We start from the raw sequence: 7,017 nt of genomic DNA, 5'->3' as shown, positions 1-7,017 counted from the left end.
CAAATCTTAGTCGTCTATAAATGAGCGCATGAATCCAAGAAACAGCCCTTTCTCATAATTTACAGACTCTTTATGATATCCTTCTTTACCTAAAATATTTGTATTTTGTAATATGCCAATGCACATTTCCTCCCTTTTCAGTCAGTCTCAAGGCCATTAGAAATCCTATGAGAATTTCTAATGGCCTTGAGAAAACTAAGAGGAAGATGAAACTGAACCCAAGACTGATAGAGGAAGTTGTTTTACTTAACATCTTAAACATAATGGAAATAATTGAAGTTTTGTAAGGCGTACCTAATAAAATGGATCATGGTTTCTTTAAAGTCCTTTGATAATTTGCTTTCCCACTCTAAAAATACCATCAAAACCAATCCTCTGCCATTAAGGGAATCATTTAATATTTGAATGGATTCTCTGTACGGCTGGTTCTCTTGGAGACACAAACATTTTCTCCTGAACGACCTTTCAGGTGTTCTGACTTCACCCGTCCCTGCAGGTATTTGAGTGGGCATCAAGTCACGCACAGCTTGAGTTCACCACGCAGCAATGAGTCCAAAGAATAAAGGTTTTAATAGTCAAAGTGGGTAAATGCAGCCTTACATGCCCGGACATCTCCTATAATTGGGATCAAAAAGTTCACGCCTGACACTGGAAACGGGGCACCACCTTTTTATCACCACTAGGAGGCAGGAGAGGCATTCGGAGTTGACAAATCCCAGAAGCAAACCTGAACAGAGAATAGAATAGAATAGAATAGAATAGAAATAACCTTTATTGTCCGAAATGAATAATAATAAATAACAATGATGCCATTTAAAACAAAATATGTGGAAAAAATTGAAACATGCATATTTTACTATTTTTACATGTTAAAAGTTGTTATTACACCTTTATAGGAAACAAAATGAGGTCCAAACATTGAACTTGCTGTCTTGACAAATATTAGGGATATTTCTTTGTGAAGATAGTGACTTTTCTTTGTGGTGTTGTACATTAAATTGTACTAAGAACACATGGAAGTGACATGATTACTAATAGCTATTACGTTTTACAGCATAACGTGAGATGTAGTCTGAAGAACTGAACACAAATGTATTTATTATATAAGTGTTGTCATCCATCCAGAGAAAAATAAAATGTTCCTCTAAGACTTTTTTTTTAATGTTATTTGGTCATAAACTTCATGCTTTTTCATCATTCTATTAAAGAACATGCATTATTTTTCTCTTTGTAGGAGTCAGATATTTTTCTTGATTCAATTCCAAAAAATATAGGTAAAATGGTGGTTCTCTAACTTACAAATACAAATATCTGTAAATATGTATAAAAGTTAAGGGACATGTAGAAACGTGCTGGATCGAGGGTAAAATGGCTTTATTGTGTCAAAGTTGCTGATCCCAGTTCTGTCCAAATGCTTAAAATTTCCTGCTCAACAATGAAATGAGGAATGAAGATGAATTTCTTTTAATTTCTTACTAGACGCTGTAAATTATCTGTTAGGATTTCAGTTTCACAAAGAGGCCTTTGGCGAAGTCATAAGATCATGTAGAAATCACAGGATCACTTAAACTTAATGCTGTTTTTTTGTTTTTAGCCTCGAGGTGCAAAAGTGTAACACGAGGACGGAGAAAGGACTAAATGCAACTCAGACCTCCAAAAGAAAATTGTCAAGTGATACTTGTGACTTTTAGGTCGACATCTAGCAACAATGACCGGAGGCTGACCTCCAGTCAGTCCGAGCCTTCAACTCTGGTATTTCCTCATTACTGACATCACCACGGGGTCATGCATGCACATACATATACTGTATCCATGCCTTTTAGTCTGATGCCCACATGCACCAAGCAGACTGCTAACACAATTGTAGCAGAGGAAAAAGCAAAAGCATGCAACAATCGTCGACTCGAGGAGGAAAGGCTGCAGGAGAATAAAAGAATGAGCGCCGAGTGAGGGGCGGCATAAGAAGGGAGGGGGCAACGAGGAGGAGGCGATGGGTGCGGGGGGACAACTTGGAGACGGCTGCACTTTACTGAACTTGTTGGGGTTTGTAGGGCAAAACAAAAACACATAAAATTAGGTGAAAAGTATGGGAACCAGCTCTTGTTTTTCTTCTCAACTTTAACATCCACTTCACCTCACTGTACTTCACCCAACCTTCCCCATGAACACCCCTATCTCTGGCACTTCCTCTCTTTGCTGTCTGACCTCCTTTTTTCTCCCCTCAGTTCCTCCGTCCTGTTGTCCTTCGCCTTCCTGTCCAGCAATTCAGCATCACTCAGGCCCATTCAGTGTGGTTTTACAGTGCTATAGTCAAGCAGCACCTCAAAAGGGGCCCATGAACTCATTAAGTCTGTAGGTGGCACTGACATGGAGGGGGGGAAATAGTCAAAAAGAAGTGGTTAAGACTGAAGATTACCAGATTAAAACCCGCAACTTTGCCTCCACTCATTTCAAAATGAAATTCGACTTTGAATCTCCTGCTGTTGAGATCCGCTCATGAGAAAAAAACATGATAATTAGAGAAACAAAGACACGAGGGGGAGGGAAGACGGATTTTAGGAGCAGGACGGGAGGGGAGGGTAAGGACTCTGCTGGACAAAAGGAATAGACTGTGAGTAATACAGATGTCTGCACATGCATCTAGGACTTTGGTCTGATGAATGCGTAGAGACTCAGCTTGAGTCATGCACACACACACACGCACACCCCCACACTGCAGCTTTAGATGGAAAAGAAAAAATCCTACTAAGGACATTATGATGTGTGTGGGCAGGTTATTAGGTCATTCTTTCAGCCTCCTACTTCCTATGTAATTGCTTTAGGAATTTATTTTGTCCAAATAGAAAATTATCTTGTTATTGCACAAGTGTGGTCTTGATCTCGTAGGCGAGCGCAGAAGCGTAGGAGACAACCATTCACAGTCACTTAAATACTCTTTATTCCTCCTCCTATTTAAATTTGTACCTCAGCAAGTTGTCTTCAGTACATCTAGCTGCCATATTTGACATGTTTAATGATCTCAGTTAACTGCTTCTGGTGAAGTGAATCAAGTTCCACATGTTTTTGAACACTTGTAAACTCCTTTCAGTCAATTTGTGGATGGTATTATTTTCTACAGATGGAATTATACTTTGTAATCTGATTCTGGTTTCAGTGGAGGGAGCTAAAGATGAGGGTGATGGTCAGAGGCCTTCCAACCTCAAAGGTCATCATCAACTGGAAATGTTCAGTATGCCGTGTTTATCAAGACATAAACTAAAACACTTAAAAGCTGAGAACTCCTTTTACATTGATTTATTATCTTCTGAGAGTTGTCCGTCTCATTTCCTTCCAGAAACAAACTTCATTTTATAAATATATACGTACATATTTAAAATTAATCAATCAATATGCCAGCGGTATGAATAAAATTGACCTGCCCCACATTTATTAACACTCCAGGTTAAGACGTAGAAAGATCTTAAACAGTGAACTTTAAATTTTACTTGAAGCCATGTCCTTGTTACTTGTAAAGAGTAACAATTTAGCTGCTGTTTTCATTTCTAGGAGCAGCTTAGAGTGTCACATGTCATATTTACACCCAGTGAAGGAGAAAGTTGCTCAACAATGTGATCAAACTTAAAAGCAAAGAATAAAAATCTAAAAAAATGTTGTTTTTTAAATGTAAGGATTTTGAGGAGTTTCAATAATTGTGATTATGTAAAAATTAACTCCCCAAAATATTCACAAATGTGGATTTTTAAAAAATGAACGTAGCAAAGTTAATGTATTCATCATTTTTGTTAAACAATAAAATACTTTTTATTAACATGTTTACCAATAAGAGTGTAAAGTGCTGAATGTGGTGCATTAATTTGTTGACAAAACTGACCTTTGCCTACATCTCACACACACAGACACACATGGAAAAAGACATAGATAGACAGGAGACATTTTACTTCCAGACTGCATTTTTTTCTCTCTCTCTCAGTTCTGATCTCTTCTTCGCTGCTCTTTAACCTTCCACATTCTCTGCCTCCTATTTCCAAGTTAAATGCTGCCATCCTTAGCACCCTAATCAAATCCATGTGGTTTGCTGGGTCAGCATGCCAGCAGTGCTGCACACACACTTTTGGCTGCAAACGAATGCGTGTGTGCGTGTGTATGTCACCCAGGCTGTTTGTTGTGCAACTGCTGTGAAAGTCAAACAGAGCAGTGGTTCACAGATGTCTTGGTTTTTCCCTCTTGGAAAAGGAAAAATGTTTTTCTGCTCCTGAGACTGTAATTTCTGGAGGCAGGAGGAGGTTCGCTTGTCATGTTTTTTTGTGCCATCAAAAGCAAAGATCTCAGAAAGTGTCATGAATGTTTTGTCAGCTATCCTGGCCTCTCAATGATCATCCAGCCACCCCACTTCATCTGACACTGAGATAAATCAAATGACAAGCCCTCATTAATTTATAAAGGCTTTATGAGCATGCATTTATAATTTCTGTCTAGTAGCTTCTTTATTGGAAAAACTGCAGTAAAAATCCCTTCCAGTCAGGAGTCGGTGCTTTGGAAGGCCAGGGTCAAGTTCACATCTGGGATCACTCACGATACAGGGGTGAGAACTTTTAGCGGAGGTCAGCTAGACGATAAAGTTAAGAATGGCACTAAAGTGTGACTTTACAGCAGGCAAAACACTTCTACGTTCACGCGAACAAACTGCAGCTTGTGCAGACATGACACCCGTTTCACCAAAACGACAGTTCAAACACAAATTTTACAAGGCCTCAACTAACACAGGAGGCCACCATCATTAGGGCACAGACTGTTCCTTGTTTGCTTCACGATCCAGATCAGAGTTCTTTGGCACAGTAAATAGCCTGGATGTCCTGCAGATACGGTTCAAATCTGAGTCATTTGAATGAGGGAAGGAAATAGGAAACAATAAGCAGCACAGCAGGAAGGGAACGCAGAGATATGGAGCAGGTCATTCTGGTGAGAGTGTTGATATGAGGCTCAGGCTGATTTGAATAGAAATCCATAAATCCACTGAGGAAGAGAAAGACCAGATCTCTGCAAGACTCAAATCTGAAAATGAATCTGTCACATTTTAAAGAACAGATTCTCTGTCAGGTTTTGTGATGCACACAAAACATTTTATGTGTCCGGCTGACAGAAAGGCCTTTACACGTTTATATAAATGTGAGGTTGAAATAAAAAAATGCAACTTGTTTTTACAAATTAAAAACAGAAAGGCATACCATACACATCCCCTGAATCATGACTTTGAACCACCTATCACTACATTTTGTGGATCTGTTCACCTTTGAGCCTCTATACTCCAGAAAAGTACTGCTGAATGGTACCAGAGTAAAAATATAGATAACATATAAAAGGTTCCTTCCACTTGGAAATGATGTTCTTTGTGTTTTGGCTATCAAATACAAATTTAATATGCACCAAAGTATGGGGTCATAAAGTGACAAAATGTGTATAGGTGCAAGACATTGTTTATTTCTTTTTAAACTAAGTGTATTTTTATCTATGAAATACCAAAAAGGCAGTGGATATTTCCTAGAGTCCAGTTAGAAATTTGAGTGCAAGTGATTTAAAAAAAAAAAATCTTATTGTTGAGGAGAAAGTGAGTCAGTAAAGAGAGACAGGGAAACCTTGGAGATCAAAAACACAACCTGCAGTGTCAAATAGAGTTGAGAGGGAGTGAACGAAGAGAGACTCCAGTCCAGATGGACTGTAAAATGGTATCCGAACACAGAACCAGACAGGTTTACGTTATTTTTTTCACCCCCTGGTTAAAGGTTAAAAACCACAAACTTATACGTTTCTAAAGCTAAACTTTTATTATCTAATTTGATAACAGAACAGAACAAAACGATTCTCTTTTGTTGCTGTTCACATAGTAAAATCTTACTTTCTCTGAAGCTTTTTCAAGTCACTACATTTCAACTTTTCACATAACCCCAAACCTTTTCTAAACAGATTAAAAATAAGTCTATCCGGTTTTGTGGCAACTCTGCTGCACATCAGATCAGTAACTGCCTTCACTTAAAGTCTTATTTGCAGACAGATCCTGTCACCAAGCTGAATATCAGCCAGTTCTGATGTTAGCCAACATATCTGCTTCTTCAGCATTTTTCCTAATGCTGCAAGTGTTTCTGCCTTTGACTGTGCCTGGTTTGTGATATTAGCTGTAGACTTCATCTTATTTCCATGGGGTAAAGCCAGCTTGTCAGTTTCAGTGATGACAGGTGATGATATCAGTTGCAAAAGATAATCTCGGTGTGAGAAAGAACACTGTAGCAAACAAAGAAGCACAGAGGGATAATAATAGAGGAAACACAGGAAAATGAAGATCAAACCAGATAAAGCTGGCACCAGAGGAGCAATCCAATACTTTTTACACCTTCAAAGACAGAGGAGTCTCTCTTCGTTCACTCCCTCTCAACTCTATTTGACACTGCAGGTTGTGTTTTTGATCTCCAAGGTTTCCCTGTCTCTCTTTACTGACTCACTTTCTCCTCAACAATAAGATTTTTTTTTTTAAATCACTTGCACTCAAATTTCTAACTTTCTCCCTAGCTTAACTATTTCTTCGGCCATCCATCTTCTCCTATTATGCTCTCCTCCTCTTCAACAGACTTGAGGAATGTGTCCGAGCAGCACAAAGGAACAAAAGCCAGACAGCAGGAGGAGGAGAAGGGGGCGATTGGGAGCGAAAGTTGCCCGAAACGAAGGAGAGACCAAAAAGGGGGGAGGAAGTAATGAGTGGAGAGAGTGAGGCCGAGAAGAGCAGAGCACGGATGAGTGCACCTGAATGCTGAGCCGTGCTTTGTCATGGCGTGCTGACATGCAGCATCACACACATTTTAGAGCTCTTTATCAATCCCTGCTTTGAAACGGCACACACACAAGATGGGTGAGGCTGTCACTGCGTTGCTCTGCTTCTAAACCCTTTGATGCATTTTTGTTGTTATGTCATGGTAATATGTTAAAGGATCCGCAGCGAAGCCGAAGATGGATTCTCTCGTTTGGCGC

The sequence above is a fragment of the Xiphophorus maculatus genome, chromosome 3, assembly GCF_002775205.1.
Source record: "Xiphophorus maculatus strain JP 163 A chromosome 3, X_maculatus-5.0-male, whole genome shotgun sequence".
Lineage (NCBI taxonomy): Eukaryota > Metazoa > Chordata > Actinopteri > Cyprinodontiformes > Poeciliidae > Xiphophorus > Xiphophorus maculatus.
Note: the sequence above shows the minus strand (reverse complement) of the source record.